Source organism: Ciconia boyciana, chromosome 19 (genome assembly GCF_034638445.1).
Source record: "Ciconia boyciana chromosome 19, ASM3463844v1, whole genome shotgun sequence".
In the NCBI taxonomy this organism is placed as follows: Eukaryota; Metazoa; Chordata; class Aves; order Ciconiiformes; family Ciconiidae; genus Ciconia; species Ciconia boyciana.
The window spans coordinates 3,684,555-3,712,288 of NC_132952.1; the positions used below are offsets into that span (position 1 = coordinate 3,684,555).

Sequence of the window (27,734 nt, forward strand, 5' to 3'; positions counted from 1 at the left end):
GATGTGTTCCCATTTCATAAAGGCTTTAGCAAATAGAGTCCACCAGGTGCTGATGCTCTTTTGTGAGGCCTGTGAGCTGAGAGCTAATTAGTCCTAAATTATACCCCTGACAAAGACACAGCAAGGAAGCAGAAAAGACATACAGATGCCAAACCGATACAATGCCCTTTCAAATGGCAGATCAAATAGGCACCACCACTTCAGAGGGCCAAAGATGCCTCGAGCAATGGGTTGGTATTTACCTTAAACAGCAAGGAGAAAGGCAGAGGAGGGTAGGAGAAGAGAAACATAAAAAGGGCTGGCAGGACTGGCTCTCCTCAATCCTCCCTGTGCTGTTCCCATAGCAAAGGGGTTTCCCTTCCGTTCAGGCCTTTGGGATCTCCACAGTTGCTCTCAGTACCATTTGCTGTAATTTTCCACTGGATGTACTTTTAAACAAGCTTCAGTCAGCTGTTTTAAATAAACATGAAGGCAGCAACTTAGGAGAATACAGCTGGAGTTTGCAGAGCATGCCGTTTGATGTGTTGCATGATGCAGGAGATTATGTGTGATCCTACAAGTAAAGGCTGCATGACAGTCCAGCCCAGAGGGATTAACACCACTTTTGCATTCCTGTTTCCTGACTGCGCAGGGCAGTGCTGGGTGCTCCTTTCACTCCTGCACAGCCTTTCCTAAGTGTCCCACCAGAGCTGCAAAGAGGAGACTCTCCTCTCCACCCCCTTCCAAACCTTCAGAAGGGAAGAATCTACCAATAACCTGCTGCAGGGCAGAGAGTTATCCTGGCATCTTTATCAGCCAGTTAGTGGCATGCACAAAGCCAGTGCCAATCAAGGGAATGCCTGAGAGGAGACACAGGCATGCATTATCCAAAGCAATTTCACACTGAGAGTGTCCTGCAAACAGTCCTTAGTGATCCACTTGCACGCCTTTATATGATGAATGCTGTGCAGCATACATGTTTTATGTTTCCCTCTGAAGTATGTATCATTGTCCTTTTCCAGTAGCGCTGTCCTGGATTAGACAGACCATCACTCTGTTACATTCTGGTAATCTCACAGCTAATCTCAGCTAGACTAGTACACATTCGAAGCAGCTCCTCTGCTTGGATCTGGGTTGCTCTAACTTTGTAGTGGCATGAATGACACCACTTCCAGCTCACAAAAGTAGTGACAGCCCACAAAGAAGTCCTAAAGCTTATCCTAGAGCACAGGGCATCAAAAAGACTAAAATCAACCCTTAGTCCCATTAATTCCATTCTGCAATAAGGCATTTCATCAGGAAACACAGAAGCTGTGTCTTAGCTGGGCCCAATTTTGGCCTGAGGAAGCACACAGCAGTCCCTGGGGCAGCACCCAGCTGGTCTGGGAGCAGAGCTGGGCCCAGGGATTGGACAAACACCCAACACGTTCCTTAACAGCAACTCCTCTCTCCTTTCCTCCTTCCCTTTTCTCACACCTGTGATTCATTAATCATGGCATAATCTGCTGCTCACATCTGGACAATTCTCTGCTAAGAGGGAAGTTTTAAGTGCTCAGGGTAGCATGTTAATAACATGCAGGTCTCTGTTTACCCCTCCCAAAGCTGCCTGAGGCACTGTACATTTGGGAATATGGTTTGCTCTGTTTCTAACTCCGGAGCAGCAGTGTGGTGCTTAGTGCAGGCAGACACATGGTGCAAGTACTCGGAGGCAGCACAACAGGCTCCTGCATCCACTGGCCAGAGCTGAAACACAAGGCCAGAGTTACTGTGGGCTGTTGGTACCTCATGATGCAGACACTTACGCAGCAAGACCCCAGTAAGCATCCAAAGAGCTGCGTGACCCCTTCCTATTCACAGTCAGACACCCAAACTGCTTAGGTGCTTTGAACATTTTGCTAGATGTGTTTCTTTTTCTATAGATGCCTCCATACCTTTGAACTTTTGTTCCAAACCAGAGTCAGTCAGGAATGCTATAGACTTCCTCACTGGAGGGTAGGTATTAAGTTATTTAATAGTAAAATCTGTGAGATGTAAGATTGGAAAAAGCCCAGCACCTTTGCTGGCCCTTCCCGTCAGGATTTAACTAACCCATTTCAGCACAGCTCCATTCTCCTTCCTGACCAGCGCCTCATCCCTGGGAAAAGCAGGTTCAATACGAGTTGCAAAATCCCCTGAACTGTCCTGCCTTGTCCTAGCCATACCCCTGATGTAAAGCAAACCTCTAAGGCTGAATGCCACTGTGGCATGAATCATGTTTATCATAACAAGAAACAAAGAAGGAAGAGAACAAAGGAAAAGGGAAAGAGGAGAGAAAACAAGGAAGGAAAAGACAAACAGAAGAGTGAAAGGGAGGGATATAGATAGACCCATTAATTTGCCTCTGTTTGCTCTGGGATTTAAACAACAAACTGCTATGTCTCTGGTTTATCTTGGTTCCTCAGCTGTGAAACGTGCTGTGCTCCAGCGTCTTCTGAGCTTTAGAGATTTGCCAGGGAGCTAGGAATGAAGCAAGAGGCTCAGCAAACAGAGATAGCAGAGGCGGCTTCATACATCACACTCAGAGGAAATTCATTCCTTTCAGCGCTGCCCATGGGTGAAATTACATTATATTCTGTTTGGATAATTGGATGTCATATACCACCCGACTTGTTATAGGATGGCATTTCCTTCCCTAAAGAGGCTGTTAGCGGCATCCCAGGGCAGAGAACACAAGGCATAGGTCCCATGAAGTATGGAAAAAAAGTAAGGATACTGTTGTGGTTTAACCCCAGCTGACAACTAAGCCCCACACAGCCGCTCGCTCACTCCCCCCCACTGGGATGGGGGAGAGAATCAGAAGAGCAAAAGTGAGAAAACTGGTGGGTTGAGATAAAGACAGTTTAATAGGGAAAGCAAAAGCCGCGCACGCAAGCAAAGCAAAGCAAGGAATTCCTTCACCACTTCCCATGGGCAGGCAGGGGTTCAGCCATCTCCAGGAAAGCAGGGCTCCATCTGCATAACGTTACTTGGGAAGACAAACGCCATCACTCTGAATGTCCCCCCTTCCTTCTCCTTCCCCAGCTTTAAATACTGAGCATGACGTCATATGGTATGGAATAGCCCTTTGGGCAGTTGGGGTCAGCTGTCCTGGCCGTGCCCCCTCCCAGCTTCTTGTGCCCCCCCAGCCCACTCGCTGGTGGGGTGGGGTGGGGTGAGGAGCAGCAAAGGCCTTGACTGTGTGCAAGCACTGCTCAGCAGGAACGAAAACATCCCTGGGTTATCAACACTGCTTCCAGCACAGATCCAAAACATAGCCCCAGACTAGCTACTGTGAAGAAAATTAACTCTCTCCCAGCCAAAACCAGCACAGAGGTGTTGGCTCTGAGCAGTCTTGGTTACAAACTGGACCTCTCGGGGTCAGGTTAGTAACGGAGAGGGGGAAAAACAGGACAAGGCAAAGCATATAGAACAAGAAAGAGATGAAGAAAATGAAAGGGAAGGGAGCAAATCTAAGAGAGGAGAGAAAAGGAGGAGAAGGTAGCAGAAGGAAGCTTGGTTTCAAAACGTGCTTTCTGTTTTTATGAACATGTCTTTTAGTGCACAAACATCTGCAGGTGTCTCTCTACAAACCTAGCAGGAGTGGTGTGTAGGTCTCACATGGTAGATATTGGCACTGGTCTTCCAGCTACAGCTTTGGGAACACTTTTGGGGAGGACTGATTTACTTGGAGGTTTTTCCCAGCACAAAACCAAAGCATTTCCTTCTTAAATTGGGGGGCGGGATGCAGAGGTCTTTTAGCTAGAAATTCACTGGGTGGACAAGCCTGTCACACTGTGCAGGGGCAGGTCACATAATGGCTGCCTGTTAGTCCTGTAGTAACACAGCAGTTTTCTTTGATCTGTGTCACTGAGGATCACAGAGGAATTCGGAGTCTCCCAGCCATGCCTTGCTGCATTTTATATTCACCACTTACCTACATTTTGTCTAAAATGCCCTCAATTTCCCCCTCATTGTGTCCTTTCTTGCAACTCCTCACTCCACTTCGTTGATGGCTTTTTAATAGCACCGTTAGAGTTGTCAACACAAGCCAGAGGACAATTTCATGTGTCATATTGTCCCTGTGCATCCTGGGAACTCCATCTGGCTCAAACGAACTTATTTTATTGAAATAATCTCTCCTCCCTGCTAGTTATTGAATCGTCTTGGCTCAATGGCCTCGCTCAATATCAACTTTTCATGCTTAATAATTAGTGCTGGAGAAAAGAGTTTCATTGAATAAGTGTTTAATGTCACACATGATTAGGAGATGCAGAAATGACCTAACTAGGCAATTCAATTTGGGGCTGCAACTGTTCAGATGAGGGACAATTAGGAACATGTTCTAGACTGTGGATGTATGCTAGTCAGTGCCTGCAAAGTTATTTATGGGAACTATACCCTTCTCTTCCATCCCATATACTTTGATCTTGCTTCAAGGCCCAGAAACAGATGTTAGCCCTTATTTTTCCACCTGAGGTGTGCTATTCCCCCATGCAACGTACTTCTTCAGAAATCTATGTTGCTATTGGTTGATTGTAATAATTGCTGCAATTCTCCATTTAACTTGATAGAGTCAGCAAGTTTGGAAGGAATTTCCAACCAAGCACAAACAGGCAAATACCTGTTTTCACTCAAGCCTTTAAATGTCAGTGTGCTGACGACTGGGCCCCAAACCACATGCTCATTTTGTGATGAGAGCAGAAATTCAGAAAGCAACTTGAAACAGTGAGTCTTAGACAAGCTATAGAAGCAAACCATACAGCACATAGCAATTTGTTTGCCTGTCTGCTTGTCTCTATCTACCTACCTATCTATCTACCACTACCTACTTACCTATTTGTGCACCCAGTGCCGTCAGTCCTTCCAGCCAGGATGCTTGTGTACTGTGTTAATGGCTGATATATTTAGTCTCTGAAGGCCCTCTGCTAGTATCCCCTATTACATGTATGGGAAAATGAGATTCAGATAAAAAAAGAGACAAACCAACAAACATATTTAGGAATGAAGATGAGAGACAGCACCTAATTATTCTGGGGCATCTACTAAATGATTTCCCCATGGCACTCTTAAAGTGAGTTCTCCCAGTTCTGGGATTACTGCCCTGACTGATCAACTTTCCTTCTTCTGTGTATTTAACTAGTTACAAGCACTCTGCAAATGACTGTGCTCTCCATGCTCACAGTGATTGAAATCCTGTCTTAAAGCATTTCCTACAAAAGTGTTTTTTCCCACTTAAAATTCACTAACACGTCCATCTACCACATCTTCATACATATCACACGGTGCTCTCAGGAGTGATAATAAGAAAACTTGCTCAATGAAACCTACATTCCTCCCTTTCTCTGGCTTTCTCACCCCTCTTCTCACAGAGCCTTCCCCACAAACTCTTCAGTGCAACATTTTTAATAGGATTTGGAAAGCACTTGATAGCAGCTGTCACCCCTTTACACCTGCACGCAGTCTGCACTCTGCTCTTCCCCATAAACGAGCACATCGATCTATCCTCTGCAAGATGTATTTCATTTTCCTGGAACTTCTGATCTGCCTGTTTGTCCCAGAAGAAACAGTGACTAGATGAGAAATGTGTTCCCTGTTTGCAGTGATATTTTATGTGCAAGAGATTGATTTGCTATGATAGCCACCAACTTCTCTATCTGGAAACCCAGCAGTGCCCTGAACAGCCTCCTATTCCCACCTAAAAGATGCCTGTAAATACAGAGCAGTATTCCTCACCCTGGGGAATAAAACAGCAGAAAACTCAGCTCACCTCTGTGCCGGTTAGTTGGGTACAGCAGGACAGGGTTTTCTTCTGGGCTAAAGGCTGAGGGGCTGGATGTTTCTCGAAAGGGACAAGGATAGACAAGCAGAGAATCACAGAATCACAGAATTGTATAGGTTGGAAAAGACCTTTAAGATTATGGAGTCCAACCGTAAACCTAACACTACCAAGCCCACCACTACACCATGTCCCTAAGCACCTCATCCAAATGGCTTTTAAATCCCTCCAGGGATGGTGACTCCACCACTTCCCTGGGCAGCCTGGTCCAATGCTGGACAACCCTTTCGGTGAAGTAAAATGTCCTGATATCCAGTCTAAACCTCCCCTGGCACAACTTGAGGCCATTTCCTCTCGTCCTATCACTTGTGACCTGGGAGAAGAGACCGACCCCACCTCTCTACAGCCTCCTTTCAGGCAGTTGTAGAGAGCAATGAGGTCTCCCCTCAGCCTCCTTTTCTGCAGGCTGAACAACCCCAGGTCCCTCAGCTGCTCCCCATCAGCCTTGTGCTCCAGACCCTTCCCCAGCTCCGTTGCCCTTCTCTGGACACGCTCCAGCCCCTCAATGTCTCAAAGAGAGGCCCAAACAGAATAACAGTAACCTGTTCCTGCTTTCTATGAAACTGCAAGTCAAGTTTTGAAAAATTAGCATTGTTGCCACTTTAAGATGCTACAGGTCTTGAATCTGCCCAGCGTGATGGAGTCACTCAGCGATGCTGCTGGAGCAAGGCAGTACCAGGCTGCCTGAAAGGCACCACTGTAGTGAGTGGAGGTTTCCCCTGACTTCAGCAAGTGTTGCTCTGTGCGTGCTAACAGAAATGCTCCACTCCCTGCAGTACACTCACGTCTGGGGAGGAATACAACTGCTACTTAATCTGTGCATAATGATGTGACACACAACGATGTCTGGACTGTGTGGTCCGTCCCTGCTCCGCTGAAGTGAGACAAGGTTTTGCCACTGAGAAAAGAGGAGTTGTGCCAGGCCCCCCACTGTAAGAGCCAGGAATGCAATGGACAGAACAGGAAAGCACAGACAGGCAGGGTGTAATTACATCCACTGCAGTTGAACAAATCTCTGCAACTGATGAAAAACAATACTACAACTTTTCAACAGCTGGTCATGATAGAGAGAGTGTCTGTCCTGCACATGTGCATTCTCCACAACCAAATGTCATGCTGGGCTTTAATTTCAAGCTGGCTTGGATGGAGGAGTGCTACTGAGTTGCCTCCATGCCTGGAGCTATGGATCAGCCTTTGATCTATTAAAATAAACACATTATTTCCCTGAGACGCCATGGAGAGCTTCCATCTGACAAGTTAGCCTGCTTAGCTTTTTGAGGCTGATGTGATCACCATTCAGGATAGCCCGCCTGCAACCAAAATGACAATCAGACTAAAGTCTTGCTTCTTGGCTGCAGGTGGCTGCAACCAGCATACCTGGAGAATGCAATCTCTAAATTAAGAGGCAGTGATGCCAGTGTAAAACTATGGATCAGATGGTGCTCCTTATTCTGTGAGAAATGTGGAGGTCTTTGGGTCCTCCAAAGCACGTGGTACAATACTTGGATAGTGAGCTGGCCAACTTTAGGCCTGGACAGACCCTGGGACAAGGACATTATTTTTTTCACAGACCAAGACTATTCCCAAAGCCCATCACTGTAGGTCCTGGCTGAATGATTGCAGAGGGGATGGCTGAGAAGAAGGGAAAGGTGATGGTCAAATTCTATCACCTGGAGTTCTCTCCTACCAATTACAAAATAATGAGAGAAATCCACAGCCTGTGATGGTTTCCCTCAAGGCGCTGTCAACCAGTGGAGACTGCCCTAAGCTGGCCTTCACCTATTCGTCTGTTCTGGTATTTTTCCTAGGCAACTCTGCTTTCAAAGTGATTACACAAGTGTTTCTATCAGTAAGCTAGTGGGGATCCGGACACTTAGCACTGTCCTCCATCACCATGAATATTTAATTTTTAATTAAACAATTGGGAGTCTTTTTATTTTGCTAATTTTCTCTCAGTCCCAGTGCTGTTGCAGCAGTAGGAGGGAAGTAAGGGGCAGCAGAACACATCAGGACTACTACAGATTATCAAAGTGAGATTCAACTTCATAAGAATCCCAGGCAGCAGAGACTTCTCTAGAAAAAACAATCTTGATTTCTCAGCTGCTTTAGGGTCCCTGGCCAGAACTTCAGCTAATAAGTCTGCATCTTGAATAGGATCATTTCAGGAAGACTTTAGTCAGCTGTTTCTTCTCCACTTCCTTTCCTCACGTGTATATTATTCATGCTAGGATGTGTACAGGAAGGCAAGATGGCTTCTTTCTTTCCAACCTGATCTTCACAGAAAGACACAGTGAATAACTATGTATGCAGGCACTAAAAAGAAAAATCACTTGGATGAATTAGGGACTTTATTTCACTGTTTATTTGTGGGAGTGAGAAACTTACCCTGGATCAGACTGTATTGCACATGGTAATGAAACACAATTACCTATTCTTCTCCATCTCAGATGAGAACAAAGAAACCTGAAAGTCCTTGGAAAGTGAAGGAAAGTGAATTAAAACCAGATTCAAAGTAAAAGGAGAAAAAGACCTTTGAAAGAAGTGGAGTCACTGGGAGCTTATTTTGCTTGTGAGATCTCTATTAAAATCAGACATTATTTCAGAGGCTTCCAGCCCTAGCAGATAATTAATGAAATTAAGGTGAGGATTTGCTGCTAAATATTTGCTCATGCTACAGGGGAAAGAAACAGTGCCAAAAACACCTGGAATTTTATGGGCAAATAAATCAAGAAAGAGAGGTGTCTCAACTACTCAGACTACAGAGGGGAAAAGTACCTCTCTTTTCAAAGGGAGTTTTCAGTAATGGCAAAAATTCATAGCTTTTCAAAGAAGCCCACTGTCAGTGCCCAGCTTTGCAGTGTTTAAAATACTGGGACCATCTCTAAAGCACTCCGGCGCTGTGGATAATATAATCAGGAAATAGCCAAAAGGCTGACATTTTCAAAGCTGCAAGTGGATTTGGATGCAGCAGCTGGGAAGGTGATTATAGGAACCTTAAACAACCTCTCTCCAAATTTTGCAGTCGTAACAAGGCTCGATGAAGCCATCGTGACAATGGTTATTAGGCAGGACTTTCTCAGTCTCTCACTCATGATGTGACATGGGGTGTGCTGCACGTGTAGCTCCCTTACTCTGCTGAGCTCACTGGGCATTCACTTCTCTGCTTAATCTGATTCACTTCAACTTGTACAAAAGACGCCTTGTAGATTTTCCAGCTCTGGCAGTTTCAAACCAAAATTAATAAGAGTCAGTCCAAACTGAGGACACCGGCAGCCTGGGTTAGAGTCTTTAGCTTGTATTAGGCAGAAGGCCAGACCGGGTGATCAAAATCTTGCTGCCAGCTTTAATGTTCGTGACTATGTATTTCATTGTGCTATTGGGGGTCAGCAATCACAGAGGCAAAGCTGTGCAGAGGCATAAATGTATGCCAGCTTTGGCCACTAAGGTGGACATCCAAAAAACTAGTGACACCGACCACTAGTACATTTGGAAACTAATCCACAAGGTGCTGACAAGTAGACTTAGCCTTTAAAAAGGACTTGAATCCATACTAAGCAAGCTATAGGAGGGATGAGTTTAGCCCTTTTTATAATACTCTTAAGCACAGAGTTAATTTAGGACAGTCAGGCCAGCCTTAGGTGCTTTGACACTTTAGTCAAACTGGGAAATGCCTGTCCTTAGCTCGGAGCTATTTGCACAGTAAGCAACTATTAAACCTTTTACTGCCCTAGGCAGCCACTTGCCTGACAGAGATGGCCCCAGGGCCCAATAGAGCTGCAAGCTGGAAATGCCATCTGCACAAATGGCATGTGCAATTAAACTAACTAAGCTGCAGACAAAATACAGGGGTGATCAGCTCCCACCCTGCAGGCCACACACCATCATCAACTGGGATCTGGGAGGAACATCCCTCAGACCACCCTTCCTCATGCCATGGGATTTACAACACAGTTAGTTAGGTACAGTACATCTTTTTTGATGCACCTATCTCTAGTCTGTGAGACAGTAGAAGACAAAATAGACTTCCAGTCTAGTCTTCCATGGCAATTCCCAGGTATGTAGGAATGAATGACATGCAGTAATAGCAGGTCATCACATCTGCACTGGCAGTGCTAAAAAATGGGGTCAGCAGAGAATCCAGAGGTTTTCCAGGGGTCTTGCACTCAGCAAGCAATTGCAGGTTAGTGTGTGATAGACTGAGAGGCCATATTAAGGCGACAGTTAATAAAAGCAGGACTAGAAGAATCAATGTGTTCTGACACACCAGTGACAGATTGGAGAGAGGGACAGATTTAATATCCTAGCATTATCCTTTCCCAGCCTAAGGGCCCTGAAATTGATTGAATAAATTAAAGCATTGCTGTGGATGACACTAGAGTTAAGGTCGTATCAGCACTTCCATCTTAACTCCCTATATCCTTTCTTCTGAGGTTTTCTTTTTCACGTCTTGGCACAGAAAGCTTACTCCTGTGCTACAGTTTGGCCAAGAAGATCTCAGCTCCCGTGCAATTTTACTATTATAATTTTCAAGAAGAGGAAAAAAAGCAAGAAAAGGAGGGAATTACAGAAGGACGACTAGATAGATAGGTCTATCTGGTGTGCTTTTGCAATCAAAGGATAAACAGGCCATGTCAGACTACTCCTAAAACTACCATGTGCTCATTCTGTGTCATGGTCAATCTCTCTTTGCACAGTGAGCAGAAAAATAGACTTTGAAAAGAAAAATGTACAGAGAACTCACAAAAAAATAAAGCTGTAGGCCAAATTAATCTCTGAGTAGCTTCACTTGCATGCAAAATTATTCATTCTTTTGTTACTAAAAGCAGCTAAGGTAATTGCAGATGAACACTCTTCCACTTTTATTCTTTATTATCTCTTGGCAAGTGTCTCTCAGAGTCATCAATAGGATTTTATGTCACAACAAATCCAACTGCTTAAATAGAGTCAGGCTATGACAGAATTGGGCCCTTCATTGAGTTGGTCTGATCATCAGTATTCCCAGGGCACCTCTCACCCGCCGCATATAGACGAAGTGGGTCTTGGAAAATGCTCAATATTTTCTTTAAAGCACTAAGCACATTCATCCAAGGGAAAAACTAACCTCTGCACCTCAGAAATGGTGCCATGTCTCGTACAAAATGAGATTTAAAACTGCGCTGTATCATTTTCATTTTTATAGGCTGTGTCATTGTCCAAACTCCTGTACCAGCCACCACTGGGTCACTAGCATCTCAAATATTACCAAAATGCTACCCAGACATCTGTTAACACGCAGCTGGCTAACAAATAAGAGGCCAGTAGACCACGCTCTGAAAGTTGTGTATTACACATAATAAAGATTGTGTAGAGCAAATGGCCTCTGCTGTGCAGTTCGTTGCATTAGTGCTTAACATCACACCCTCTAGGAGAACGTCAGTTCCAACAACGGCAACAACAAAAACTTGCTTTCTCTCCTTTTTTAATTCCATTAAACTCACTGTGCACAAAGCTCCAGTGCTAAAAAGTGTGAGCACTTAGCACATTGCTCATTTTAGCAATTACCCATCTGACCCCCACTCCCTCCTTATCTTTTTAGCAGTGTCTACAGGCCATCAGGGAGCAGTTTCAACCTTCTCCCTTTGTGAAGAAGCAGGTGCTCAACAACTTCACACAGCATAACATTTCACCAGACAACACAACAGGGAAATTCACCACCCTTCCCTGATTGGCAACTGCCAAAAAGCAGAATGGTTCCCGATAGCTGCATCCCAGGATGCTTTGGGATAAATTTGCACATGAGAATGTAGTACGTGACTGCTGTTATCCATACGGGGAGTCACATGGCTAAAGCTCCAAAGAGCCACTTGGAAAATTTTGAGGCTTGGTGTTTAAAATTGAGAAAAATGTACACGAAACGGTTCAGATGAGCATTCAACTGAGAGACAAGGCAAAACAAGCTAGGACATTCAAAGCAGGCACATTAGTGTGCACCCCACCTCTACGCCAGCTAAACAATACGGGTTAAAGTCAAAGTATCTGAGTCACCCCTGAATTAATCTGCATTTATACCATCAATTTATGGGGGTAAACACACCAGTGATTCAGGCTCTCGGTGTCAGCCTCCGTGGGGACTTCAATGGCTCTGTTAGCTTGTATCTCAGTCCACAGGCTGTTTGCCCATGAATTTAAATATAGATTGAACGTCAATGCCTTTTTCCACAAATCAAGGCTTCTCATTTAAAACATTGCACTTGCATGTTAAATAGAGACTAATTAGACACTCAAAGGGAGGACAAATTTAATTTGACTAGAAGGATATGGAGAAAATTAATGCAGTGCTGTGGCAGTATGGAAAAATCTTTTCACGCTGGTTAAAGTGGAAGCAGAATAGGACCTGTGACTTCTGTTCCTGCTCCTGATACTCGCTTCCTTGTATGAGTCCTTTACATCCTCCTGGTTTCACTGCTCCTTGGGTCATCATTTATATCAATATACAAATAGCCACTCTGGTGTTCCAGCATCCTACACACATTGCACGTTTGTGCGGGCGGCCACAGACTTCATATCCACTGTGCCTGTATTTGTTATTTTTTAAATCATCTGCCAGAGTGGTAGGAGTGAGCTTACTAGCCCTGCTTCCTGAACAATGTAAATGATGGATTTAATCTACTATAACACAGCTATCACCCCCAGAAAAATCACACACCTTTTTGTGAATAATGGGAGCCTTCTGATGGGTTACTCTAAATAAAACGGAGCACAGTTGGCTAAGCAATCTTTGGAGGCTACTCTTTAAACATCAACAGCTCATAGCATCCTCAGGCAGTGGAAGTTTATGAATCTCTCTCTGGAAGTTAATGCACTCATTAGTTTTAGGCTGAGGGAGCAGATGGCAGCAGACTTGCCTTTCCTTGGACACAGGTGGTAGAGCCTGCACTGCCCTTCATTAAAGGCTTTGAGGCTGTTAAAGAAACTAGTAATTAATCTAAAGATCCATGTCAAAGGATTTCTCTCCTTCCATGAGGTCTGGGTTTCCCACCACACACAATATCACTACTAAGTAGCCAGCACAGCACAGAAGATGAGAGAAAGAGGAAGGGATGCAGGAGGAAAAACAAAATTCACCTTCTTGGCTCTGATTTTTATTAGAACCATGCAAAATGTAAATAATGACATCTTGAAATAGGAAAGCTCACATACTTTGGGGTACAGCCTCAGGTTTGAAATTCATCCCAGGCTGAGCCAGAGGCTTGCCAAGACTTGCAAAATTTTGGAGTAAGCTTGGGTCCAGTGCAACATCATCCAAGACCCAATTCCAAACAGAAGGTGGAAAATTTAAAACTGGCTTCAGTTCTGATCAGACCTCTGGGAATTCATGATTTCCCTTCAGAAGACTGGAAACAAGCCATTTTACAACTGCTGTTGCTAAGCCAGGTGGAATTGGCGATTTCGGCTAATTATCAGTGTGGCAATTCCTGTTTGCACTCAAAACAAAAATCAGGAGATCCTCAGCAAAGTGCAGCTGGAGGAGAACTGAAGGAGAGTCACCTCTGTACACCTGCCCTGATCCTGATACACTCCAGCCATGAACTAGTCTAACCACACTGTCTCCTTTAATGCAGCACGACAGAAAACAGCCTCTAACCTGCACCCAATTTGGCTCTGATTCAAGCTTTCATCTGAAGCGTTCTAAGGCCAATAAATCTTGACTGTTGATCAAGAAAATCCACTGACACTATCTGGTTTCCAGGGCAGAACTTGGTTGAGTTCATACATCCCCTATGACGAACCTGGGAGCATGAACTTTTATCAATTGCAGCCTGTCTCCTCAACATCTGTTGGCATCCTGTTGCTGGGTGGTATCTATCGGGGATGCCTGCCGGCGTAGGGACACACAAGGAATTCTTCCTCCCTGCTCCAGCTCACTGCTCTCCTCTCACCCAGCGTGCAGCTGTTATCTCAGAGACATGAGTCATCCAGAGAGTAATTGAACAGACTCGTTTTTGACTGAGGATGGTGTTTAGCCAAACTCCCTTCACAGCCCAGTCTCTTGATGCTTCTGGAGTTACACCAGCAGAAAACCTAACTTTTTTACTGGTGTTTCTGTAACAGATTGCCCTATTGTATTGCAAACAATAAATTGTGTTTCAGAATGCCAAAAAGCATCTAAAATGGCAGGCTAGCTCTTTGTATCCTGGGAACTTAACTGCAGCTGCACAAACTGATTTGAAAATGTGTGATCCTAGGGTTCGTTCTTATAAAAGGTCTATAAAGAGGTTACGCGGGAGAAATAGCTTGAAGAATAGTTAAGTGGCAGGCTTGAAACATCAGACACTTGCTACTATCACCACCTCAGCTACTTATTCCAGAGAGGTGAAGGCTAAGACTACAGAGTCCTGATGCTGCCTTGGGTCAGGCCCTCAAAACACTGCTGTTTCTCCATCTGTACAACAGAGGTAATGACATCTAAGTTTTGCAAAGTTATTCTTTGGCTAAACTAACTGAACGCTGAGATCTCTGTATAAGTGTAAGTACAAAGAAATCTCAGCAGCCATTTAAAATCAGGCTTTAGGATTTAAAAACTCACCAGATTTTAGTAGCGGTATAAATGTTACCACCATAGCCAAGGTCCTTTCCATACTCTGTGCCCAAATCCTGTAGCTCTAATAATCAAGGGAATGTTTAGTCTTCCAGCTGTAATATTTCTTGCCTTTTAGGATTCATCCCTGACAATAATTAAGTCTCATAAGAATGAAACTTAAATGAGCAGTAGCCTTTGGGGACGGTATTAGAGTGCTAACTGTGTTTGTGGTTTAAATATTAATGTCAAAGTGTAATTACCATCCACCAAGTTTCAGGCTAGTGTTTGAAAACACATTTAGCTAAGCAGGAAGAATGAGCTGTACCAGTTGGAAGCTTCTGTATGGAAACGATTAAAACTTAGAGCCAGAACAATTTCTCAACCAGCAAAGAGCACAAGGAGACATGCTTGGTGGGTGTTCTCCATGCAACCCCAGTGTGTGGTGGCTTCCCACTGCTGGCTGACTCCAGGCAGAATTCCCAACTTCTTCACACAGCATGGTGAGGCAGAAGCATGGTGAGGCAGAAGCCTCAACAGCAGCAATGCTATAATATTTCATCGCAGTGGGGGTGACGGATGTTGTGTGTCTACCTTACAATTGCAATGCAAGCTACAGCTGGGTCTCTGAGGAAAAAGCCTCATCAAATTGAATGCCACTGTCATTCTGTCCTTGTAGCCTCTTTGCTTATTGCTTGGAGTCTGGGCGAGGATCCTATTGGGTCCCCAAGATCCCTCTAGGTTTGAGTGAGGAAGCATGTAAGTATTAGTTCACTTATCACATCTGGACTCCCTGTGTAGGCTTGTGCACTACTGGAATTCCCAGGGAACATTCAACATCTGGCAGATTTCAGCCTGTGGAAGAGAAGTGTACAGAGCGTAGGGACAGTAAGAGCAGAAAGGAAGGGGGTGGTGCATGCAAATTAGGTTTTGAATGGGAGAGAAGGATTCTGTGCATGCTAGTACTTGCTAGGGAAAGGCTGCGTTGCAGTAGAGCCACAAATTGTGAGCCAGACACAGTAACACTCTACTCTCCTGCTAGGTCTTCAGCATGAAACAGGGACAAGCTGTAAGTCATTTCACTTCATCTTTGCTCGTTTCAGACAAATAGAGCAGAAAAGTCAAGCCAGAGAAAGTGGAAAGAGGGCATGAAATGGAGCTGACTTTGTAATGGCTTGGTTAGCCTGGCCACTGGTTACAAGCATTAATAACATATAAGCTATTCCCACTACTCCCAAACCTTTGTGTGATGTTAAAAGTGTGGATGGGGGAGAATGCAAGAAAGTAGAGAGCTAATGCAAACAAATCTTGCCGAGTGTTGCCCAGAATGATTTCCTTTTTCCTACACACTGCTAGTCTGTCCCTCCAGGGCCAGGTTCGCACAAAAATATCTCCCCTCTCCCAGGGAAGCTGGAATGTCCCTGTTCAGGACCTCCTTCCATTAGAAATTATCCTTGTGCCCTGGGTAGGATCAGGTGATCCCTACACCTTCTCAGACCTTTGCACAACAGATGAGGGCTTAAAGATGATTCCTCCAATGCTGTCCTATGCCTCTGGGGACAGCAGAGGTCTGAATGGCCATGCAGGCCTGGTGGGCCACAGATAAATCTTTCATTCAGCATCTGTTGTAAATCCCAAGGAATCTAATGGGATTTGGCAATTTAATCCAGCCAGGGTTTAGATGATCAAAAGAATTTCTTCAAGTCAGCGGCACTTATGATGAAAGCTAGCCAAAATCTCAAAATACAGTCCCTCAGCAGGGTGAAGCCATTATTCTTTCTTTTTGAGTTTATGTGTCTTTATTTTTCATCATCTCTCTGAGAGGAGGGAGAGGAAAGAAGAAAAAGTGAAGTTTAAGAGCATGGATAAATTCTGCCTTGCTCAGCTTCTGCCCTGAGACACAGCTATCTCCAACCTCTCAGTGACACATTAGCCTTCAGAGAGATTGATCGATAGTTGGATTGCTGGGAAAGACTCATTGCCAGTGCCCTAACGACCAGAGAAACCTGCCAGAGGAACTGCAAAATTAACTCTGGCTCTAAATTAAGGGTTAGGTGAATATTTTCTTCCATTAACTATTCCAGCTGGCACCCCAGCTGCAGATTCCTCCCTGCCTTTCATGGAGGGACTGTACCTTCAGCTGCTTTGGGATGTGACACTGCACTTCCCGTTCAGGCAATCTGGTCTCCTGGGTTCTGTTTCTGGCTCTCTTCTGGTGACATGCAGGATCTCACACAAACCTGGTCCATGTTTTAGGAGGAAATGTAGTCATGCAAAACAGATAGCCTTGTTTGGAAAACGGAGCCTTCCTCTCTCCCTGCCTCTGTTTGCCCTCCTGAAAAATGGCTTCCTGCTCTTTGGAGTGCAAGGGATCTTTGCTATGTTTGGTAAGGGGCCATGGAGCAGGAATGAAAAATGACAGAGTAGATTTCCTGCCTGTCCCCAGCCCCTGGCTCTTTTGCAACCCCTGAGCTGTGCCCTTACTGTTCTCTTTCACCAGGGGTCAGATCCAGCATGGTACTAAGCATTTCCTGTCTCCATCCTAATCCTATCTGTAACTGTGGAGTGAGAATAACTAACAAGTGATATAAATACCCAGTAAAAGCCACCTTTGCCGCAGTCACTGGGAGCTGCGGGCAGTTTATGCTTCTTAAAGGGAACTCAGTACAATGCAGGATTAGGTCCTGTTTGCTTTTCTGTCTCTAGTTCTTTCTGCCATTCTTTTTTCAACTTAGCCAGTCTCCCTTGCCCTTTCCAGGTTTCTTCCACAATGTCCCTTCTGTTCAAACTCTGTACTCTCCCCAGCTGAGGGGACAGTCCCGGACAAAGCACCACATTGCCAAGCAACATGTACATTATTTGTCTGCCCTGCACTAACTTTATGCTGGATCAGGTATTGCTTGTCCTCCCACAAGCAGTGTGTAAGCTGACATAAAAGCGTAAACTGGCATAAACTCTGAGCTACATGCATGGGCTAATCCAACAGAAATGTAGCCATGTGTAACAGAGTGCAAGAATCAAATTTGTCGTGCCAGAAGAACCGGGATTGTATTGATCTTGTACAATGAATGCGGAATCACAGCTGCAGATAGCATCTGGAGATGCTTGCAGAGAAGGCAGGGGCTAAATATGGAATGGTGGGTCAGGTATAAACCTTGAATCCTTCCTGCTACAGAATATCTTTCCAGGTCAGAGCCAAGACCTAGTTAAGAAGCTACCTGCACTGAACTGACTCTGCAGGTGTGCAGAATGTTTGCTGATACTTCTAGAGGACTAAATTCACACACAAAACAGAGAAACATACAGGAAGAATGAACTGAGTGGGCTTGTAATAATAGAACAAGAATGAGGTATGGCCCCACTCCCTTCCTAGCTATGACAGAACTAAACAATCACCAGGGCTCCCCTTGCTATCACTTCTCTGGCAGGGAAAAAGACACAACAGCATCAACAAAACACTGATGTCCTGATAATCTGCTCCAGAAATTGCTGGGGATAGGAGGTGTCTCACTGCCTGGCCTGTCTGATGATGAACAATGCATTTCCAAGGCTGCCTGCTCTTGCCTGTCAGCCAACACACTGAGTGGAACAGGCATGTTTTGGCAGGGAGATTTTTTTAATCCTTGTGTAGAACTGAATGGTTTAATAAAGCAGAGGTGTAGATAATGTCTTCTGAACTAGTGGATAGCATTGTAGTTCAACCTCTCCTCAATTCCATGGAGGAGAAAGGAGAAAAGAGAAGAAGAAAAATTAAAGGATTCTCCAAACTGCTAGGTTACACTAACTTGAGGCCACAGAAAAGTGCCATTCCCAGGTTATGTGAGCGTCCCCTGGTCTTGCATGCATTTGTGCCTATAGAATCCTTCCAACTCCACTCAGAGAAGACCAACTCCAGTGAGACCAATGGAGCTGGAGCCAAATCATGCTTCTGATAAGACGTAAAAGGCTTTTTGATTGCAGTGGAAACCACTAACAGCATCTAACAGAGATGAGAATTTAGACCAACTCTCTCTGATTCTGGAAAACAGGAAAAAAAGCAGCACATCATTAAAATGAAATCTTCCATAATAACCAGAGCTCATTTGTCTGTTAGTGCAGGTGACAATCCATCAGGCTGTCATCTGCCTTGACAGCTGTCACCTCTCTGAGACTGACACATTCAGAGAGTACAGTGTTTCTGGTCCTGCTCTCCCTTGTACTGCTCTCCCATGCTCATGTCCTAGTCACCACATTTAAAGCCTTTTGCCAGCTCTTACGTGCATTTGATATTCACATCTATCCATCTAGGTCTTCTGACTTCACCCTACAACATGCCTTTTGCTGCCAGTGTTCAGTTGAGATTGATTTGCTAGACAGATTTTTAATGCAACAGTCATTGGGGTGGGAGTTCTGGGGCAGGTCCTCTTCTGATGTGATTTGGAAGAACTCCAGATGCCCATCTGCATCACCTAATGCCCACCCCTGTCACTTCAATTTTCCACTGCATCTCTCCTCTCTTCTTCTTCCTGCCTCTTCCATACAAGTTGCAACCATCTCTCCACGCTTCTTGTTTATTCCTTTTACAACTTCTTTCTTTCAAATACAAATGCCTGATTACTACTGTCCTCAGCAGGAAATGAGGATACCAGGCCAGGCGTAAAAGATGTTGCCTCCAACACTTGTGATGGAGTTACTCCTACATATACTAGATCTGAACATAAAATCAAGAGTTCCAATCAGGAAAGCAGCCACTATCTCTGAAGGGAAGGACAGAGTGTTTACCACTGGGCCAAGAAATGAAAGCCCCAAACCCTGTACTAAAGAAAAGAAGGGCATCCTTAAGCTTGCAGAAAGGGAAGCTGCAATGCAGGGCTGTTTTAGTCATTAGAGTAAAGAAAGCCCTTGACTTTGGTACTGGTACAAATCCAGGATAAACGCCATGATTTCACTGGGATTACTTCACATTCATGCTGATGCAAATATTACTAAAATTTGGTTTCTTACCGTTAGGATGAGTACCCTGCAGCAGAATATACACTGTGCACCTGCTACTGCTGTAGTTCCTAATTAGAAATAAGTTTATTGACCAAAGATCAGTACGGCATTTTATCAATTCTTTTTCCTTATTCTCTCTGTCCCTCTCTTCAGGTCTCATTTATAGCCAAGGGAAGGGGAAAGAAATAGCATCAGCAATTTCTGTCTACAATGAAATACAAACTCCTTCCCAAGCTTCCTTGTGAAGCAAACCCTGGCTAACTGGCTGCTTTCTCCCCTTTTCCTGAGAGTGACAAACATCTTCCTGACTAGTGCATCAGACAGAGATATAAACTCTTTGCTGAAACTGATGAGCTGGTGTATCATTTTGGTGCTCCCAGAGCACTGCGGCTTGTGACTGTGACAGACACCCACTGGCCTTCAGTATGGGCTCTGGAGGGAGTCCAGAAGTATCTTTGCACTGGAGCACGTTCCAGCTTCCTGTTGAAACAAATGTATGTGCTGCATACTGCAGACAATTACTGTATAAATCCCAGAGAGCAAAATCCAGAGTCCCAAGCTTTTTACTCCAAGAATACAGCCCCTACAGCTTAAGCTAAAGCAAAATTTCTTGAGCTAACTGCCATAGTAATTTCTCTACCTTGCCTAATTTGGTAGGGACAGATGGATGGATGTAGATAAAGACACATACATACTGCTCTTTGGGTTTCTGCATATGACTCCCAAGCATCCCTATTGCTTTAGCAGATGTATCATAGGGAAGACCAAGATTTTCCTTAATTATCAGTTTCATATTATCACCCTTTTCTCCTGTGTTAGATCATTTGACATTCCTTCCCACTCCTGTGGGATTCCCTGATACAATCTACTAAGTACAAACAGCTACAGCTACAACATTAATTGGTATTTATGCTGCAAACACTGTGTAACTACATGGTCATTTGCAAGTTCCCTTAGATCAGTCATTAATGATATTTAACATTGTCAAGTTATTACATCCATAATTGCTACACAATTCAGAGTGTTCAGGTCCCCTGGCGAAAAAGCAACCCAGAAAATTTAAACAGTCCTGCCTATGCCTTGGCATTATTCTAATTGAATGTGATCGTTGCAGAATTCTGCATTCCCTTACCCTGTACAAATGAGTACTAGCAACTGATCTATCCTGTTACCTTCACCTGCAATGCAACTGGAGTCTGCCTGCAGTGTAAGTACCTGAGCCAGCTTCAAACAAGCACATAGTAGCAACAGAAGCATAAATTTCAGTATGGGCTGCACACGCTTTGCAGGTGTCCTGGGTGCATATGGCTCACCTATGCGTACATCTATCCCACCGCTTCTTTCTGTAACGGCATTCCCATTGCATCCCATCTGCTATTGTTATCTAGAAAAGCTAAATGAAAGATGCAAATGCTAGGGTCGCTGTGATATAATGTCAATCCAAGACTTCAGATTAGACAAACCCTTTATCCTGCCCAAAATCCTTTGGATGAACAGCACTTTCATCAACACGCTTCTCATTAGTTTAGTCCTGTTTGGACTTTTACGGAATTGGAGACTAGACTTTACAAATTGTTGCAATGGTAGAAAGGAGAACAGATAGTTTTCATGCCTACCCCCTACAGAAGTATACTACTTCTTCAGCTCCTTGTCTACAATATACTTGGCTACCAGGATGTTTTTCACAGGATTATCTAATTACCTCCCTAATTGAGTCTTGGGAACATCTTCTAAAGATGTGTCTTCAAGCTGCAGCAGTTGGGGATGGCAGTATTGCATCTTCCCTGCCAACTCCCCCCTGCCTGCTCCCTCCATATTTGTCTCATCTGTAAGAATAAATGAGTATCTCCTATGCATTCAGTCACTTTGTGCCTGCTACCATCACTTTAGTGATAATGAGAATACTAGATCCCCAGAGGTACGGGGAAGGTGAAACTTTGTTAGAACAAGACAGAATCTGTTTTCTTTTGTTGCTTCTGACTCTGCTGCATTTCTGGATTAGGAAAATGTATTTGGGGAGACATTTCTCCATTTTTCAGGCCTGCAGTGAATTTACACAGTCCCACCAGAGACTCGCATGCCATTGTCTGTAACCAAGAGACACAATTTAATACCTCAGAGAGCTCAGTGCAGTGCATGGAACCATTCTGGCTGCCGGCCATGGTTCTGAAAGAATAATAATGAAAAAAACGTGCTTGCTACAGGACTGCGGACCTAAGGAAATCAAAATGCTATTGATCCCAGCCTATCCTGTTCTCATTACAATCTTCCTGCTAGTGGCATCAGGAGTTCTGATGAAATCCATCATTACTAGCAGGGTAAATACATAAATCAGCAGCACTTGCTATGCCAATTTATGCCAAGTGTGAATATAGACCACTCTGGTATTTGTTATGTGCAGAGAAACAGTATATGGGGTCAATACAGAAAGCTCCAGTATGGCTGAGGCTTGCAGAGCATTTGTTTAACTAATCAGCTACACCATGCAATCAGTGCCTATTTTTCCTCTCATAAATAGGCATGCATGAGGGGAAAATATGATTGTTAAATACTCATACAGCAGGTTTTAACAAATTGCAGATTTGAGAAGAAAAACACAAGTACAAATAAAGCTTCCCAGCTGCTTATGATTTTTTATTTCCGGTTGAATAAATAATCACCTTTGGCTAATTGAGTAAATATAAAACTTCTCAGAAATGGCAACTCAACAAAGCACCAAAGAAGCCCAGCACTTTCAGGAGGAATTCCCCAAGAAACAGCATATGCAGGAGGCAATGAATTAAATATTTCTCTCAGTTCCTCTAGATGTGAAGCAATGAAAAATCTGAAATAATGAAATAAAAAAAGAAATATTTAATTAATAAACTGAATGAAGAGACAAGAGCATGGCAGAGGGAATGGCTTCCAGATGCTTCACCCCGGAGTCCTAAGTAAAAGATAAACAAACTGCAAGACATTACCCAATCATCTCCACAGTAGTTCAAGTTTTAAAGCAGGTCTGCATGCTACAGATTTACTAAAGTGCACTGAATAAAATACCAGAAATACCTTGGAGGGGGGATTACCACAAGAGAGGGAAGGAAAAGGCAATATGACATTGTTTTTTCACACACAAGGAAATAAAAACACATAAAGACATTGCATGGTTTGAAGCCACAGAGCTGAGCTGGTGGCAATGTTGGCAGCTGGTGCATTCACCATTAAACCACAGTGCCTTCTACTTCCACCTCTATTTCTTGCTTGTCTTAGGAACATCAAGCTTAAAACCATTGCCAGACTGGGAGCTGAGCTTATGAATCAAAGAAAGGATACAGCGGTATAATCTTTTTCAAACCGTCTTCTTGTAAGGTGGTTTCTATTGGTTTAACATCCCTCCATGGTCTTTATTAGCAAACAAAATGTGAAGTACTTCACATGCTCTGTGTGAATTCTTATGAAGGAGGAGAACAGCAGCGTAAGATAGATGTGTCAGCTGGGAGGTCTAGGAGATTGGCTATAAGAATTTTAAGGAGCTAATTTTCAAGAAAACAGTAATCAAAGGAAGCTGAAAGGGTGGGAGAACGTCATAAAAAGAAGCAAGCTGCTTCTCTCAGCAGAAGGAACTGGGTTGATATGATTCTCTGAGGGTCCCAGATTGGCTGCACCAATTCTATAAACTTTAGGTATTACAGCAAGGCAGCTACTAGGAAGCTGCATTTTTAGAGATTATCATTGGCTCCAGATTAACTACCCACATAAATCCTGTCAGCTGGAAAATGGTTTGTTTGCTTTAAAAGAAAATTATATAACCGAGAAAATCCAATCTTTTCCTTTCTCCAGTTTCATTCAGTTACAACATTTTAACAATGAAGCTGAGTTTTACAATGAGTGTAAAAGAGATGCCAAAATGAGTAAGTTCTGCTAACATTAAAGCTGTAAAGGGATCAAACTATCCCCAAAGACCTGCTTCTCCATTACAGCAAAACCCAGCGAGCCTTCTGTACCTCCATCATTCCAGGATAGCAGACCACTAGATAACACCTAGCACTCACATGGGCTCTCAGAAGATTTGTGTTCATGGCAAAGTTAATTTGTGTTACAGCTCCAGTGTACTCATTAATCTCACTCCTGTCCAGGCACAAAGTCCCATTGTTTCTGTATTGTGGTGTTACTAGCTCAAACTGATTAACAGAGAAAATGAGCACAGCTTGTCTTAAATAAAGGTAAGGAAGTTGAACAATATAATTCAGTTCTCTTGGCTTCCCTGAAAAAGGAAGGAAGATGTGAGGTTTTGGTCAATAAGAATGAGGCCCTCAGCCTCTGGCTTCCAGCCATAGCAAGAGTTAAAATAGACAGGTACAGTGAGTTAGGGAAGGAAATAAATCATGGGGCCCAACTGATGGTGCAATGTAACTCACATTGCACTTGCAAATCCACTGGCACAAATACTTGAAAATAATGAGGTTGCATTTTGATAAAAAGGAAGAAGGTATGGTCTTCTGGACTATTTTGAGATGCTATCAGCTCTAAAAGTCCTGCAGTAATCTAGTCTGTGTAGGACAGTGTGTAGCATTTCAGCCAGCCATGGCTGCACAGAGTCCAAGAGTGGTTAGCTTAAAGTGTGCCTTTCAGAGAGACTGCTGAGGTGAAACCCTGATTCTATTGAATCTGGTTCCAAAATGTTTAGTAATTTCAGTGGAAAACTCCTGCTTGAGTCTTGATTTACTGACTCAAAATAAAAGAATTTACCCTAGTTCTCAACTCTGCTAACTCTGGGCTATATTCTGCATATTAAGATCAGTAAGGACAGCTCACCAGGGTGAGCACTGAGCAGATCAAGGCTTCAGGTTTCCTCATATCCTTGACAAAAAGTCCCCGTCGAAAAAGACATGCCTCACTGTGCTCTGTTGAAGATGCACAAAGAGGGAACAAAGCTCATCCCATTCATTTTCTTGCCTGCATGCAAAAATTGGTAGTTCTCTCATCAGGCATCTGTGTGTGTTGTTAAACAAGCCCCACAAGCTCCTCTTAGGTGCCAGCAAAACGCTGAAGGGCCACTGTGCTCACATCTGCACTGCTCTGGAATTGTAAAGGTGCCCTTAGAAGGAGCAACTTAATGTCTGTTAATATAGAACTGAAATCACAGGAAACCATCCCTTTCACCACTCTCCTCCTGTTCATCCATCAATCTCGGTATCTCTCTCGGCTTTTCTGTCCTTTTTGGTGCATAAAGGCTTTGCTCAGATGACAAAAACGTATGTTCTTCTTCCAGTCTCTGGAATGAAAGTCAATATAAAACAGCTCCTTATCTCCAGCTTTAGTTTTTTGTACCTTCAAGGGTCTTTATTTTATTCCAGTAGCAAATTTTAATTTAATGACAATTACAGCCATTGACGTGCATGCAAGGTGCTTAAAACCTCCCTTACCACTGCATTAATCCAGGCAGAGACTGGAAGCTAGACAAAGACTGCCAAAGGAGGCACCTGTCAACGCATTCAAAGAAGGAGGCTGGGGAGACCACGCACATAAGTCCTAGCCCTGAAAAACATGCAGCCTTTTTCTTCCCATTCCCCCCTTTCCAGAGCTCCAGATTTAACAGCCACAGGTTAGAAAAACCACATACAGGATGTAAAGCATGAAAGTACAGCTGTAGAGGTTAAACCTGTCACAATTATAATGTGAAACAGTGCTGCCTTTACAAAGAGAAAAGGATTTAGAGACAAACAGCAAGTCTGCTCTGTTAAACTAAAACCAAACCGGATTTCCTGACAGTCTATTTGAAAACAGATGGTGATGATGGCAAAAGGAGGCTTCTTCTATGCGGCAGGCAAAATTATGCTGTTTGGAAATGTAGAAGATTAAGGCCTTTTTTTTGCCTTGTGACGTGGAAATTAGTAAGAGTAGATGAGGATTGCTGAATGCAAATTCCTGAAGGGGGAAAAATCACTTGTCTCCAAGAATATGTTCTGCTCAGCATCCTCTGGCAACAGAGATCTTTGGAGCAATGCCAGACGAATCAGGGGAACAGCATTGAAGGGAAAGCCTTTCTCTTTCAGGTAATGGTTCTAGTCGGCCAGCAGTGATCACTGCCCCAAGGTTTGCTGACAGTCTCAGGTCAGACAAATTGCTGGTCTCAGTCCTGTCTCATTCCACAAAGCTACAGAAAACCACAGAAACAAGCACACGTCAATAATTCCAGGGCTGTGCCTTCTAAAAGCACTTCTGGATTTTTGACTCGAAACATGACAGAGATCTGCGCTGCTCCAGCCCTAGCTGAATGATCTCTGCATTACAACAGCCTGGTACTGGAGCACATGGGTGCAAATACTGACACAGTAGCTCCCTTGTTCTCAGAAGAAAACGTTGATTGATGGTAAGGTAAAGGACAGACTGTATCCAGCCCACCCAATTCTGGCATGTCACCCACCATGCATACTTTCTTCTCCTGGCCCAACATAAATGTTCAAGGGCCCTCGGACATTTATATCCCCAAAATCTAGACAGGAGCCTGCAGGATGCTAAGGAGCACTGAAGAGTATGTGTGTTCCTCTCTGATGGCAGGTGGCTGCAGTGGCACCTGATCAAAGGCTATCCACACACACATGCACTCTGGCAATCAAACTATGTCACCAGTTGCTGAGTTAACTGAATCAACATCGTGAGGTTGAATTAGCCACATGCTGGCACTGTAATTCTAATTGTTTTCAAATACACATTGTAATAAAAGTCTAATTAGCACACATCTCCAAATGGGAGCTGATGGCACGTAGGATGGTTTTGCATTGGTGACACAAGTAATGAAGGATTATATACATTCACCTGCTACCTCTGGGACACTTCACACCATGTTTTGTTGGTTTTGTGATCCAGCAGAAAACATTTAATCCAGCAGAGAACATTTAAATAACACATGACTACAGAGCTCTGAATCAAATCTGATCCCCATGTGCTAACAAGTGTGCAGTCATGTACTTGCTTACCGGTACGGCTGCTTATCCCCAGTCTGCAGAAAACATGCAGCCATTTGCAGCTGTGCACACAGGCCTAGCCTGCAACGTACATAAAGGCACACACTCATGTGTGTGAACCCACACATACGCACCTAAGCCTGCATGCAGTAATCCAATAACACACAGACACCTCCAAACCCCAGCACACACCATCAGCCAAAGGCACATTTGCTGTAACACTGCATCGGATGTCATGTCCAAACTTCAGGCTCTTCTCAGCCCAGCTGTATGGGTCAGTGGTGGGGAGGGGTGTGACTGGCACCACAGTATCACTCAAAAGGTGGTTGCAGGGGAAAGGCTGCAATGGGAGTGAGTCGGGCAACACTAGCCTTCTCCCAGCACAGGAAATACTGCCCCATGGAAGGCAGAACATCAGCATGCTGAGGGATACCTGGAATTCTGGATGTGCTGCTCCTCCTTCCAGTCCTACTGAGTACAAGACACAGCAAGCCCATGAACTATTGAGCTTGTGTGGTGACCTCTACATTTTGCAGCAGCGACTGCATACATTATTAATGCCACTGTCTGTGCCAAGAACTGACCCTGCTCCCAGCCAGGGTCAAGGTCCATTAATTATGCACTGTGAATTAGTCCAAACTGGGTGAACACAGAAACAGAATAATTTGCCATTGGGCCAGTGATCAGATCCCCTGAAGGTGGAGTAACTTGTGGAAACATGAGCATATAATATCCTCATCACACACAGCGCATGAATAAATGGTGAAGTGCTTGCCAGCATAGCCATCTCCATTTCACCCTGGAATGTGATTCATTATCGTGAAGGCAAACACAGCAGAAGCACAGTGTATGAAAGGGCGCGTAGCCCCTTCCCAAACATACCTGCCATTCCATTGCCACGTCTGTCTGAGCCAGCCAGATATATGTAAACAGAAGGGAGCCAATTAGCAGCTGATGTGAATGGTTCAGTGGAAAGTTATTATTTAAAAGCTAGTTAAGATGATTAGGGGCCAGTTTAATTAAAACATCAACTTAAACACAAAGTGAATGCAGTAGCTTTCAAGCCCAGCAGGATGCACAGCTAGCAGATTCCCCTGGGAGGCTGCTAATTAGTGTTTGTAGTGACTGCAAATAATAAATAAAAATAATAATATTCCTGTAAGCCTTAGAAATATTAGGAGCTTGGTTCCCTTCTGTCCAATGCATGCCCACTGCTCAATCCCTACTGCATGCCCAGATAGTTTGAATCAGAGCATCTGCAGGATATTAGAAGATTAGAAAGGTGTAGTAACTCAGCCTAACTTTTTGAAGGGCTTTGTTTCCATTTAATCTAACTGTCCCCGACAGCAGAGAGAACACCACTGGAATTCCCAAGAACCACACCACCCAGCTGGCCACATTGCAGGTTTGCTTGTTTTTGCTG

General features: G+C 44.0%; 1 protein-coding gene across 2 annotated transcripts in view; it reads right to left on the bottom strand.

Moving 5' to 3' along the window:
- Window positions 1-27,734, bottom strand: part of DISP3 (dispatched RND transporter family member 3) — a 114,427-nt gene that overhangs the window by 57,317 nt on the left and 29,376 nt on the right. The window lies entirely within an intron of this gene.